At 25.7% G+C, this 14136-nt stretch overlaps 1 protein-coding gene and 1 long non-coding RNA gene across 2 annotated transcripts in view; one reads left to right on the top strand and one right to left on the bottom strand.

The window, feature by feature from the left end:
* The window catches only part of LOC111634272 (eyes absent homolog 2-like), a 100076-nt gene that overhangs the window by 8585 nt on the left and 77355 nt on the right, over nucleotides 1-14136 (top strand). The window lies entirely within an intron of this gene.
* The window catches only part of LOC111634274, a 45276-nt gene that overhangs the window by 1799 nt on the left and 29341 nt on the right, over nucleotides 1-14136 (bottom strand). The window contains exon 2 of the long non-coding RNA XR_002758179.1: nucleotides 60-158. This is a non-coding gene — a long non-coding RNA (uncharacterized LOC111634274). The remainder of the gene's footprint in view (nucleotides 1-59; nucleotides 159-14136) is intronic.

The following is a 14136-nucleotide window of genomic DNA, read 5'->3' as shown; positions in this document are numbered from 1 at the left end:
AGAAAGAATGAATGTTTATATAATGTTTTGCAAATTAATAAATTAATTTCGATGCTTACATCATCATTTTTCATCATCCTTAAGCTTCTTAAATGCATATTTATCATCATAAAATTGCCATTCTCCTCTATCGTTCTTCATTTCTTCTTATCCTAACTCTATGTAAATAAACGGTCTTAATAATTAATTCTACACAAAACATTTAAAATTTGAAATATAATTATTAAAAAATACATATTTAATTCATTAAATATTCCATAAATTTAATTTAATTTCAAATATTAAGTCTTTAATACCGTACGAAGACAATGTAAGGTGACCTTCAAATAGGCCTATATACTTTAAAACAAATTTTTTTCTTTGAATAATTATTAAATTATGTTAAAAATAATTAAATTCGGCATTAAAATATAATTATAATTATTTTGTTAAATGATAATTAAATCGAGAAATTCAAAAGTTTAATTGAGTTGCGAGTCACGAACTCACGATTATTTGAATTGTTTTTTCATTGTGTTTTACACGCTTCCTATTAAAGTCACGTAAACATTTTAATATCTTATTTAAAAAATATTTAATTTTTGTTAATATTGTATTTTAAAGCAGTTTTTGTTAAATAATTTCAATTTTTAGTGAGCAAATTAACGCTCTTTCAAGCTTACTTCTTCTAACTATTTAGCATAATAAGCGCCTAAAACCACTAATTACAATTAAACGAACAATAAATAATCGAAATTGATTAAAATTAATTAAATGAGAAGATGTTAGAATATTAAATTACCCATTTATTATTAAATAATTTAATTTTTTAACACTCAAATTAACGTTCTTTCAAGCTTAATGCCTCTAACTATCACGCATCTACAAACCACTAATTACGATCAAAAGGCCAATAAATAATCGAAATTGATTAGAATTAATTAAATGGGGGAGGCACCAAAACATTAAATTAAGCATTTTAAAGACAATAGAGGTGCCATTTTATAGCATGAGTCACGAGTACAAGTCATCTTCTTCTCCAACATCATTTCCATATCTGAATGGATAATCTGATCACACGATCTAAGCCAAGCTAGGGACATAACTATTGTCCACAAAACCATCTAATTACGTAGCTTCGGGCGTCCAAAATTAGCCTTCTGCTTCTATACCTCCTACCAGCTGCCACAACCTATAGAGAGAAGTAAACATCTCTGCACGCTTGATAGACAAGAGCTTTCAAACCTGCTCCTAGCAATACTCTCCTCTCACGCTGTCAAACAAGTTAACTACCGTCTACAACAGGTTCTTTTCTCTTTTTTTTATATATTTTCTAGCAATTATATAGCATTTTTAAGATAATTAATTGTTTTTTAAGGTCCTTAAACCGTCCAAAAACCTTCGAAAAGTCGGCACTTATGATGATAACTGTGATATCTCTCGTACAGTTTCCATGCTCACAGGCACAATTCCTACTCTGTGTGGTCCTTTCATTCGTAATCTAGAGATAAGGGGGTTTAGTTTACTGTTTTAATTAATCTTCTGTCGTTAGTTAGCCTTTAAATTATGGAGCCAAAACGACCTTTACTTATAGCTGAGATAAACGCTAAAAATAACTATTTTCTGGCTAATTTTAACCAATAATTCGGTTTCTAGTTTGAATTTTCAGCCCATCTTCCCGAAATTTTAGTAAAAGATCACTTTTTTCGGTGGAAAATTTCGCTTAAATTCATCATCCAAACCCAATAGAACGTCCTCTAAAGTCTGTGTTTTCTGATGCAATTTAGCTTAAAAATAAGGAAAAAAATTGTTTATAAGAAAAATTATATGAAATTTGTTTTGATTTTTTAACTTTTAACTTAAATTTTATCGATAATTTCATTTTAAAATCCTTTAAATTAATTAATTTTATTATTAAATCGACAGGATATTCAGACATTTACTTCGCTACTTCCATAGAAAAGTGTGATGTTTCATCCATAATTTTACTAGTTTTTTCGTATTTTAAGTAAAAAATAAATGCTTAAAATTATATTAAAATTAATTAATAAAACTCTTAAAAAATTCTAGAACATAAAAATAATAAAATATACAGCATTTAATTAGAGTAAAATTATGATGAATTATCATTAATTTATCATTAATTAGAAGCAACATTCTATGGGAAAAATTAAGATAAATAAATTGAAAATTATTTTAATATATTTTAACATAATATAATTCAAATTAATTTATAAAATTTCCAAAATAATTGATTTATTTAATCAAAATTAAGGCAAGTTTGAGAAACAATGAAGAGTTTTTCTATAAAATTAATTAAATTATTCAAATAAGAAATGTTTTATTCGTTGTTAAAGCTTCATATTTTTGTCACGTGGCCTAAAAATGACCATATTTTAGGCCAAAATTATGGTCTAAAATATTTGATAATTTCATAATTTAAGGAGATTTCTACAATTACGTCGGATGAAAATCTTCAGTTTAATTTAAAAAATTGAAATAAAATCATTAAAATTTAATTAATTAATCATAATTTAAGTTAGAATTAAACTTAATGATGTGTGTTTTAAGAGTATTATTTATTATTTATGGATATTTTCCACTTTATAAGGCATAAACAGCAATCATTCAACAGCTTGATTTACGCTTGACAAAAGATAATTTCTATAATTTAACTCGAAAAAATTGCCTTTTAAATCATTAGAATAGTTCAAAGAATGCCGCAAAATGTTTATTTTTCACTTAAATAAGGTTTAAAGTTGAAAAAAATCCTTAAAATCTTTTGATGATGTCGACAAGAATCATTCTATTTTGATCCATTTGCGTTAAGTTCAGGCAAGGAGTAGCCTATGTTGAATAGGGAATTGTTTGGATTTGAGAGTGAATGGAAGCATCCGAAATTTAACAATTGGATCCTTTCCAATTGGCTCCTATAATTCTTCCCAAATATTTTACTATAATTCACTTAGACAAATGATAAAGAATGTTCCTGACTTCACTTTTTGATGAATTAAGAACGTCATTTCTTAACAAAAAAAATGTTACTTTTTAGGTTTTAACAACAAAAGTAATTTAAAAATACTTTATTTTCAATAATAAAACAATTTATTTTAATTGCTAACATTTATTTAGTTATAAAATAACGTCAACATTCCTTAACATCAGCATCCTTTTCCTCATCCGCATCACTTAATTAATTTGTGTTGTTGTTGTTCTTACTTAAATTTACTTCTAAATTTAAAATTAAAAAAAAAATAAATTTAAAATTAATTAAATAAAATATTTAAAGTGTCTTTTAAGTATAAATATTGTAAATTGTGAGTCAAAATTTTGTGCTTTTACTGCTTAAACTTTCGATATTTTCGACTTTTCTGTGATAATTAAAGTGATTTTTTGATAGAAATTCATAAAATTAATATATTTTAAATGTAAAATTAATGTTGGTAAGATGTAAAATTTGTTTTTCTTTAAGAAATTTAATAATTTGTCTCTTAAAAAATGCTTTTTTTCCACGTTTTTTATGTCATATTTCTAGGTAATCTATTTTACTCGAGACTATTATTGTCAATGTTTTTTACATCAATTTTTTTAGAGTTTATATATAGTACCTTAGAAAATACATTACATTCTTATAGAAGTTACTCTATTCTACTATTAATTTATTCAAAAAACTCATATAAAATCAATAAATTTCTGGAAAAGAAAAATCGAGATTCTTCTGCTTGTTTTTCGATTTTTTTCCACGTTTAATACGTTTTAAACCCAAAAATTATATATTTTTAATGATTAAAGATCATTTAGATGGCTAAAAAATGACGTTTTTAAAAGTTTTAAAGTTAAATTTTATCATTTTTACAACAAAAAATGCTATTATATCTCTAGTTTCCGGCTTTTTTACGCGTGTGATAAAAATTGAAATTATTCATCTTTAATGGCTAAAAAACAAATAAAAAACTTAAAAATATCTATTTTTTATAGTTTTGCATCGGAATTTCTATACAATTTAGCGAAATTTATCCAAAAAAGGGGGGCCTCACACCCGTATAACCTAGGTATTTCTACACGTATTTAACGCGTAATAAAGGCGTTTAAACACGTATTTACATTAAAATTATATACGCCTAACGTAACTAACGTAAAAAAGCACAGTTCTAAACACATTTTAAGCAAGATTTAACGATTTTTATGCGAATAAACACACCAAAATCCTCCATACCGCTGCTTGTAAGACGGAAGCCATATTTGGAATGTTGCGCGTGTGTAATTATATTTATATATATAAATAAAAATACATAAATTTTTTTCCCTTTTATCCAAACTAAATATTTTGTAAGAAACTTTGCCACAGATCACGTTACTGAGTACGAAGCATCACGAGAATCGTTGCACGTGCGTGTGGTAATTAAAGGACATCCCTAGAGTCACAAAGTCAATGTTTTTTTCTTCGTTCTTCGTTCTTACCTAACGGAAAAAGGGGGGTGGAAAAGAGAAAGAGGAGAGGAAAAACCCAAGTATAGATCCATGTAACATGAACATGAGACGCATTAAGGTTCCTCAACGTTTGTTTACTGTACGGGGTTAGAAAGAGAGCGCGTGGGTTGCATAGGAAAACTTCGGTCTGCAGCATCCAAACATCATTAAGTAACCCGATGTTCTTGATGACTGTCTATGTTTGGAAATTACAAGTAAGGATATTACTCGATTAAATTACCTTCCCCCCAGGTAGAAATTTATTCTAGACACCTGGAATTATCTCCGTTTTAGTGATAACAGTAATAACCACATCGACAGTAGAAAAGGTGGATCTTCTCTTCAAAAATAATCGATTTTTAAAGCTTAAACTTGCCCGAATCGAGAGGAAATTTGCAATTCCAAGCTTCTTTTCTACTGTTTTTTTTTTGTATTTTTAATTTTTTTTGTTGTTGTTGTTATGATGTTAACACGTAAGAGTTAATGGAAGAGAGAGTGATTAACGAAGAAATTCTAAAAGAAATTCTTTAAAATATTAATTATATGGACTAAAATAGGAGTAAATTGAGTTTAAAAGTTGAAATTATCGCTTCGATAATTAATATTTTAGTGATTTTAACGTCGAATCGTCAGCATCACTGGAAGAGAGAGAGAGAAAGACAGAGAGAGGGATGTTTAACAGAGGAATTCGCACAGAAAACGTTAAGAAACGCTAAAAATATTGACTAAATTTGCAAGAATTTATGAAAAAATTATAAATGAATATTATTTTTGTGGTTCCTCGACGATATTAACTCATCAACATCACTGGAGGAAAAAAAAGAGAAGAGAGAGGAGAGAGAGGATAAAACGGAGAAATTAATTTAAAAGAAAGCAGATTAAAACATCAAAAATTCAAGAATAGAGTGAAATTCTTTCAAGTTTTAGGCGTGAAAACATGTGAATTTCATAGAAAGGACAGTGTGAAATTTCTTTATAATAAGAGTCCAATGAGTGAATAAGGTGATTGTTGTTTAAGGGGAGGAAGAAGTTAAAAAGTATTAGTTAGAAACTATTGGATGAAAAGGGGTGACTTGACAGCTCGTGATATGCCAAATTTTCCAAAAGACAGTTAGGTATTATATTGCCTACTACTTGTGCCAGATATAATTGCCATTGCGTTGTTATGGCCTGTACTTTGGTGTTTACAAATGCCTGATAAACACTGAATTTATGCTTAATTTTACAAGTTGAAAGTACTTCAAATTGTAAGTTTTTTTATTACTTTTTTATTATTAATCGTTTTATATTATTTCAATTTATTAAAAAAACTATATTATTCCAAGAAAATTTCCCACATTTTCGTTAAATTATTCTTGAATTATGGGTATTTTTTATATATTTTATCGAAATTTTCCTAAATCCACGGAAATTTGAGAAAAATTCCCTTATTTTTATATGGTTTTTCTTATTATAAGCGCATATTTTTCTAAAATAATACCTTCTAAAAAACTTATAGAAAATAATTTAGAATTTTTTCCTTTAAAATGAATCCCTGAAATTCCCAACAAATTTCTATAAAATATAAGCTAAGATGCAAATATAAACGATCTTTATCATCTTTCACATCATCTTCATCATCTCTAACGTCATTATCTTCGCCAGAATATCATACAAACTGCAACTGTCCACGATGATGAGGGAGTGATCATTGTAAAACATTTTAAAGCACGCATTATTCTTTAAATGTATATATAATATATAATTTTAAAATATTTACAAATAAATAAATAAATAGATAATAAATTAAACGAAAATATTGACAATTTACAAATTTGTTAAAAATAAAATTTAAATAAATAAATCCATCTTCAAAGCAATAATAAATTCTATTTTTGTCATTGAGTAAACGATGTTTACGTTGTTATCCTCGTCATTTCTTCTAACTATTTTCTACTTTTTGTTTATAAAAATGATAAAAAAAAATTAAATAAATCTTCTTTAAAATATTTAAGATTATGTTGTTTTAAATAAAATATTTACTTATTTTGTTAAATTATTTATAATTTAAGCCATTATATGCATTCATTCTATAGAAGGTTTTGTGATGAAATATTTTGTATAAATTACATAAAATATATTATATATTATGGATTATCAAGTTAACTATTAAGATATTTATCTTATTTCCTCTATAAATTATATTTTATATACAAGAAAAACCTTATTTTTGATGGAAAATTGATGAGACGACTTCGGATAATAATTCATTTTGCGGTGCCCTTTATATATTTTAAAACAGTTTTTATAGTAAATACAATTATTAAAAGCGATTTAAACTTTAAAAAATGCATTATTGTTGCTTCATAACACGTAGATTTTCTGTTAAAACATAAAAACTTAGTTCCTAAATTAGTAAAATGATGGAGAAGATGCGGAGAAACAGCAAAGCATCATCTCCATTTCGCTTAGCATCAGAGTTTTTTCCGGTTTTAATTATTTTAAAATATTTTAGATAACTTATATAGATATAAACAACATTAGATTTTTACAGATTAATTTATAAAAATCTCATTATATCTAAGCAACATCTATCAATATAGAGTTAACATTATGATGCAATTTGAAAACTGATGTGGCTTCATTGCTTTAATTTTTTATTAATTATAATCTATATATCTTTATTATATTGTTTTATTATATATAGATTTAAAAATTTAATTATATAATTTAAATAATAGAAAATGAATACGCTAAACAACATTCAAATCACTTATACATTAATTATTGTATTATAAATGCTATTTATTCAAGTACTATATATTAAATATTTGAATAAATATGAAATTATAAGAATTTAAGACAGAAATTTTCTATAAAATTTTAGATAATTTTGCCTAAAAATGCACGATTTTTATTTTAATTTTCGCATCTTTCTCTAAAGGATGCTGAGTGGATGCTAGAGAAACATAAATATATTCTAAAACATAATAAAAAAAAATTTAAAAAAATATATTAAAATATTAAAATTTAACAATTTATAAGCAATTTATTTACAAAAATTTACTTTTAATTACATTAATAATATTAAAACAATCTCGCATCAGTTCTACTTAAATTCTCCATTGATGAAATGAAATAAAAAATAAATTATTAATTTATTATCTAGAAACTTATGCTAAATATTATAATTATTATTATTTTTAGCTTATTTTATATAATCTAAATTATTAAAATTAATAAAAACCTTCTGAAGTCAATATAAGAGCCTGAAAGAGCATCATCATCTTAAGATGCAGCTGCTCTTCCATATAATCAATTAAGGATCCTGTTTAAAAAAAATTATATTTTCTAGATTTATAACTAAAATAAAGTAATTTTATCTCTTATATTCCTGATGATATCTTAAGAAAGCTACTAAATTTTAAATGGGATTGATGATGAAGAAGAACTGTTCATCGTGTACGAATTTCTACTTAGAGAACGTGACTTCATCATCATCAATCTCTCTTAATATGTAAAATATTATTATTTTCCTTGAAATATTTTGTCGATTCTCAAGAGATTTGAAGAAAATTGATAATATATTAAGCATTAAAAAGATTGATAATTGTTGCCACACAGTTTTATCTTATTTGCCGGAAAAGTCACACAACTAACTGCTTGATTTTTTAGATAAATTGTGTTATTTTTTATAAATATATTAATTTTTTACATTAATAATAAAGTTTTAAATAAATTTTATCAGTATTTTCCTATATTATATTCACTTAACGAGAAAAAAACTCAAGATAAACAGCGTATAGTCTAGGCAGCTTCTTATAATCCTGATTTATAGTAAATGCATAACAGAGCTTCTAATTATATATTTTATTCGAGTAAGAATTTATTATTAAATATAAAAATGTTATTTTATATAATTTTAAGCTTAATTATAATTTATAAAATAATTTTTGACGCTTATATCATTTTTATTTTCTTAAAAATTAAGAAAGATTTCATTCACTTAGCATCACTTTACTCATTTTCTTCTTCACTTCTTCCTTATAAAATTCAATTTTCCTATTGTATGAAGAAAAGAATTGTCAATAAATAAGAAGATTTAAGTTTCAGAAAGTATTTATGAATTATTTTATGATAATTCATAGAAGATAAGCATCATAAATATATCATTAATGATAAATCAATAGAAAGTTGAATTATACATTTTCTAAATCTTTTGGAGATATTTTAATGTTAAAATTTATTTTTTAATAAAGATTTTAATATTTCTTCTCGTATTCCTTGTTATAATTTCAATTAAATGAGTATAAAACAAGTTCAGAAACCATATCCAGTCGAACGTCTACTAAAGGCAACTTCTCAACAACGGCCACTTCTAAACACAGGCTATGTCTTCAGGGAGATTTCTGAACGAAAATGCTTACAAAATAAACCTCCAAATAACGACCACCTTCGAACAACGACCACTTTTTATGTACTCATCTGTGGACCCTTCTAAAAAACTTATAGAAAATAATTTAGAATTTTTTCCTTTAAAATGAATCCCTGAAATTCCCAACAAATTTCTATAAAATATANACCCATTTATTATTAAATAATTTAATTTTTTAACACTCAAATTAACGTTCTTTCAAGCTTAATGCCTCTAACTATCACGCATCTACAAACCACTAATTACGATCAAAAGGCCAATAAATAATCGAAATTGATTAGAATTAATTAAATGGGGGAGGCACCAAAACATTAAATTAAGCATTTTAAAGACAATAGAGGTGCCATTTTATAGCATGAGTCACGAGTACAAGTCATCTTCTTCTCCAACATCATTTCCATATCTGAATGGATAATCTGATCACACGATCTAAGCCAAGCTAGGGACATAACTATTGTCCACAAAACCATCTAATTACGTAGCTTCGGGCGTCCAAAATTAGCCTTCTGCTTCTATACCTCCTACCAGCTGCCACAACCTATAGAGAGAAGTAAACATCTCTGCACGCTTGATAGACAAGAGCTTTCAAACCTGCTCCTAGCAATACTCTCCTCTCACGCTGTCAAACAAGTTAACTACCGTCTACAACAGGTTCTTTTCTCTTTTTTTTATATATTTTCTAGCAATTATATAGCATTTTTAAGATAATTAATTGTTTTTTAAGGTCCTTAAACCGTCCAAAAACCTTCGAAAAGTCGGCACTTATGATGATAACTGTGATATCTCTCGTACAGTTTCCATGCTCACAGGCACAATTCCTACTCTGTGTGGTCCTTTCATTCGTAATCTAGAGATAAGGGGATTTAGTTTACTGTTTTAATTAATCTTCTGTCGTTAGTTAGTCTTTAAATTATGGAGCCAAAACGACCTTTACTTATAGCTGAGATAAACGCTAAAAATAACTATTTTCTGGCTAATTTTAACCAATAATTCGGTTTCTAGTTTGAATTTTCAGCCCATCTTCCCGAAATTTTAGTAAAAGATCACTTTTTTCGGTGGAAAATTTCGCTTAAATTCATCATCCAAACCCAATAGAACGTCCTCTAAAGTCTGTGTTTTCTGATGCAATTTAGCTTAAAAATAAGGAAAAAAATTGTTTATAAGAAAAATTATATGAAATTTGTTTTGATTTTTTAACTTTTAACTTAAATTTTATCGATAATTTCATTTTAAAATCCTTTAAATTAATTAATTTTATTATTAAATCGACAGGATATTCAGACATTTACTTCGCTACTTCCATAGAAAAGTGTGATGTTTCATCCATAATTTTACTAGTTTTTTCGTGTTTTAAGTAAAAAATAAATGCTTAAAATTATATTAAAATTAATTAATAAAACTCTTAAAAAATTCTAGAACATAAAAATAATAAAATATACAGCATTTAATTAGAGTAAAATTATGATGAATTATCATTAATTTATCATTAATTAGAAGCAACATTCTATGGGAAAAATTAAGATAAATAAATTGAAAATTATTTTAATATATTTTAACATAATATAATTCAAATTAATTTATAAAATTTCCAAAATAATTGATTTATTTAATCAAAATTAAGGCAAGTTTGAGAAACAATGAAGAGTTTTTCTATAAAATTAATTAAATTATTCAAATAAGAAATGTTTTATTCGTTGTTAAAGCTTCATATTTTTGTCACGTGGCCTAAAAATGACCATATTTTAGGCCAAAATTATGGTCTAAAATATTTGATAATTTCATAATTTAAGGAGATTTCTACAATTACGTCGGATGAAAATCTTCAGTTTAATTTAAAAAATTGAAATAAAATCATTAAAANAAGGGGATTTAGTTTACTGTTTTAATTAATCTTCTGTCGTTAGTTAGCCTTTAAATTATGGAGCCAAAACGACCTTTACTTATAGCTGAGATAAACGCTAAAAATAACTATTTTCTGGCTAATTTTAACCAATAATTCGGTTTCTAGTTTGAATTTTCAGCCCATCTTCCCGAAATTTTAGTAAAAGATCACTTTTTTCGGTGGAAAATTTCGCTTAAATTCATCATCCAAACCCAATAGAACGTCCTCTAAAGTCTGTGTTTTCTGATGCAATTTAGCTTAAAAATAAGGAAAAAAATTGTTTATAAGAAAAATTATATGAAATTTGTTTTGATTTTTTAACTTTTAACTTAAATTTTATCGATAATTTCATTTTAAAATCCTTTAAATTAATTAATTTTATTATTAAATCGACAGGATATTCAGACATTTACTTCGCTACTTCCATAGAAAAGTGTGATGTTTCATCCATAATTTTACTAGTTTTTTCGTGTTTTAAGTAAAAAATAAATGCTTAAAATTATATTAAAATTAATTAATAAAACTCTTAAAAAATTCTAGAACATAATAATAATAAAATATACAGCATTTAATTAGAGTAAAATTATGATGAATTATCATTAATTTATCATTAATTAGAAGCAACATTCTATGGGAAAAATTAAGATAAATAAATTGAAAATTATTTTAATATATTTTAACATAATATAATTCAAATTAATTTATAAAATTTCCAAAATAATTGATATATTTAATTAAAATTAAGGCAAGTTTGAGAAACAATGAAGAGTTTTTCTATAAAATTAATTAAATTATTCAAATAAGAAATGTTTTATTCGTTGTTAAAGCTTCATATTTTTGTCACGTGGCCTAAAAATGACCATATTTTAGGCCAAAATTATGGTCTAAAATATTTGATAATTTCATAATTTAAGGAGATTTCTACAATTACGTCGGATGAAAATCTTCAGTTTAACTTAAAAAATTGAAATAAAATCATTAAAATTTAATTAATTAATCATAATTTAAGTTAGAATTAAACTTAATGATGTGTGTTTTAAGAGTATTATTTATTATTTATGGATATTTTCCACTTTATAAGGCATAAACAGCAATCATTCAACAGCTTGATTTACGCTTGACAAAAGATAATTTCTATAATTTAACTCGAAAAAATTGCCTTTTAAATCATTAGAATAGTTCAAAGAATGCCGCAAAATGTTTATTTTTCACTTAAATAAGGTTTAAAGTTGAAAAAAATCCTTAAAATCTTTTGATGATGTCGACAAGAATCATTCTATTTTGATCCATTTGCGTTAAGTTCAGGCAAGGAGTAGCCTATGTTGAATAGGGAATTGTTTGGATTTGAGAGTGAATGGAAGCATCCGAAATTTAACAATTGGATCCTTTCCAATTGGCTCCTATAATTCTTCCCAAATATTTTACTATAATTCACTTAGACAAATGATAAAGAATGTTCCTGACTTCACTTTTTGATGAATTAAGAACGTCATTTCTTAACAAAAAAAATGTTACTTTTTAGGTTTTAACAACAAAAGTAATTTAAAAATACTTTATTTTCAATAATAAAACAATTTATTTTAATTGCTAACATTTATTTAGTTATAAAATAACGTCAACATTCCTTAACATCAGCATCCTTTTCCTCATCCGCATCACTTAATTAATTTGTGTTGTTGTTGTTCTTACTTAAATTTACTTCTAAATTTAAAATTAAAAAAAAAATAAATTTAAAATTAATTAAATAAAATATTTAAAGTGTCTTTTAAGTATAAATATTGTAAATTGTGAGTCAAAATTTTGTGCTTTTACTGCTTAAACTTTCGATATTTTCGACTTTTCTGTGATAATTAAAGTGATTTTTTGATAGAAATTCATAAAATTAATATATTTTAAATGTAAAATTAATGTTGGTAAGATGTAAAATTTGTTTTTCTTTAAGAAATTTAATAATTTGTCTCTTAAAAAATGCTTTTTTTCCACGTTTTTTATGTCATATTTCTAGGTAATCTATTTTACTCGAGACTATTATTGTCAATGTTTTTTACATCAATTTTTTTAGAGTTTATATATAGTACCTTAGAAAATACATTACATTCTTATAGAAGTTACTCTATTCTACTATTAATTTATTCAAAAAACTCATATAAAATCAATAAATTTCTGGAAAAGAAAAATCGAGATTCTTCTGCTTGTTTTTCGATTTTTTTCCACGTTTAATACGTTTTAAACCCAAAAATTATATATTTTTAATGATTAAAGATCATTTAGATGGCTAAAAAATGACGTTTTTAAAAGTTTTAAAGTTAAATTTTATCATTTTTACAACAAAAAATGCTATTATATCTCTAGTTTCCGGCTTTTTTACGCGTGTTTAGCGTGTGATAAAAATTGAAATTATTCATCTTTAATGGCTAAAAAACAAATAAAAAACTTAAAAATATCTATTTTTTATAGTTTTGCATCGGAATTTCTATACAATTTAGCGAAATTTATCCAAAAAAGGGGGGCCTCACACCCCTATAACCTAGGTATTTCTACACGTATTTAACGCGTAATAAAGGCGTTTAAACACGTATTTACATTAAAATTATATACGCCTAACGTAACTAACGTAAAAAAGCACAGTTCTAAACACATTTTAAGCAAGATTTAACGATTTTTATGCGAATAAACACACCAAAATCCTCCATACCGCTGCTTGTAAGACGGAAGCCATATTTGGAATGTTGCGCGTGTGTAATTATATTTATATATATAAATAAAAATACATAAATTTTTTTCCCTTTTATCCAAACTAAATATTTTGTAAGAAACTTTGCCACAGATCACGTTACTGAGTACGAAGCATCACGAGAATCGTTGCACGTGCGTGTGGTAATTAAAGGACATCCCTAGAGTCACAAAGTCAATGTTTTTTTCTTCGTTCTTCGTTCTTACCTAACGGAAAAAGGGGGGTGGAAAAGAGAAAGAGGAGAGGAAAAACCCAAGTATAGATCCATGTAACATGAACATGAGACGCATTAAGGTTCCTCAACGTTTGTTTACTGTACGGGGTTAGAAAGAGAGCGCGTGGGTTGCATAGGAAAACTTCGGTCTGCAGCATCCAAACATCATTAAGTAACCCGATGTTCTTGATGACTGTCTATGTTTGGAAATTACAAGTAAGGATATTACTCGATTAAATTACCTTCCCCCCAGGTAGAAATTTATTCTAGACACCTGGAATTATCTCCGTTTTAGTGATAACAGTAATAACCACATCGACAGTAGAAAAGGTGGATCTTCTCTTCAAAAATAATCGATTTTTAAAGCTTAAACTTGCCCGAATCGAGAGGAAATTTGCAATTCCAAGCTTCTTTTTTTACTGTTTTTTTTTATTTTTAATTTT

The sequence above is a fragment of the Centruroides sculpturatus genome, unplaced genomic scaffold (assembly GCF_000671375.1).
Source record: "Centruroides sculpturatus isolate CEXI.00-Female unplaced genomic scaffold, Cexi_2.0 scaffold897, whole genome shotgun sequence".
NCBI lineage: Eukaryota > Metazoa > Arthropoda > Arachnida > Scorpiones > Buthidae > Centruroides > Centruroides sculpturatus.
This window is presented reverse-complemented; position numbering and strand designations above follow the sequence as displayed.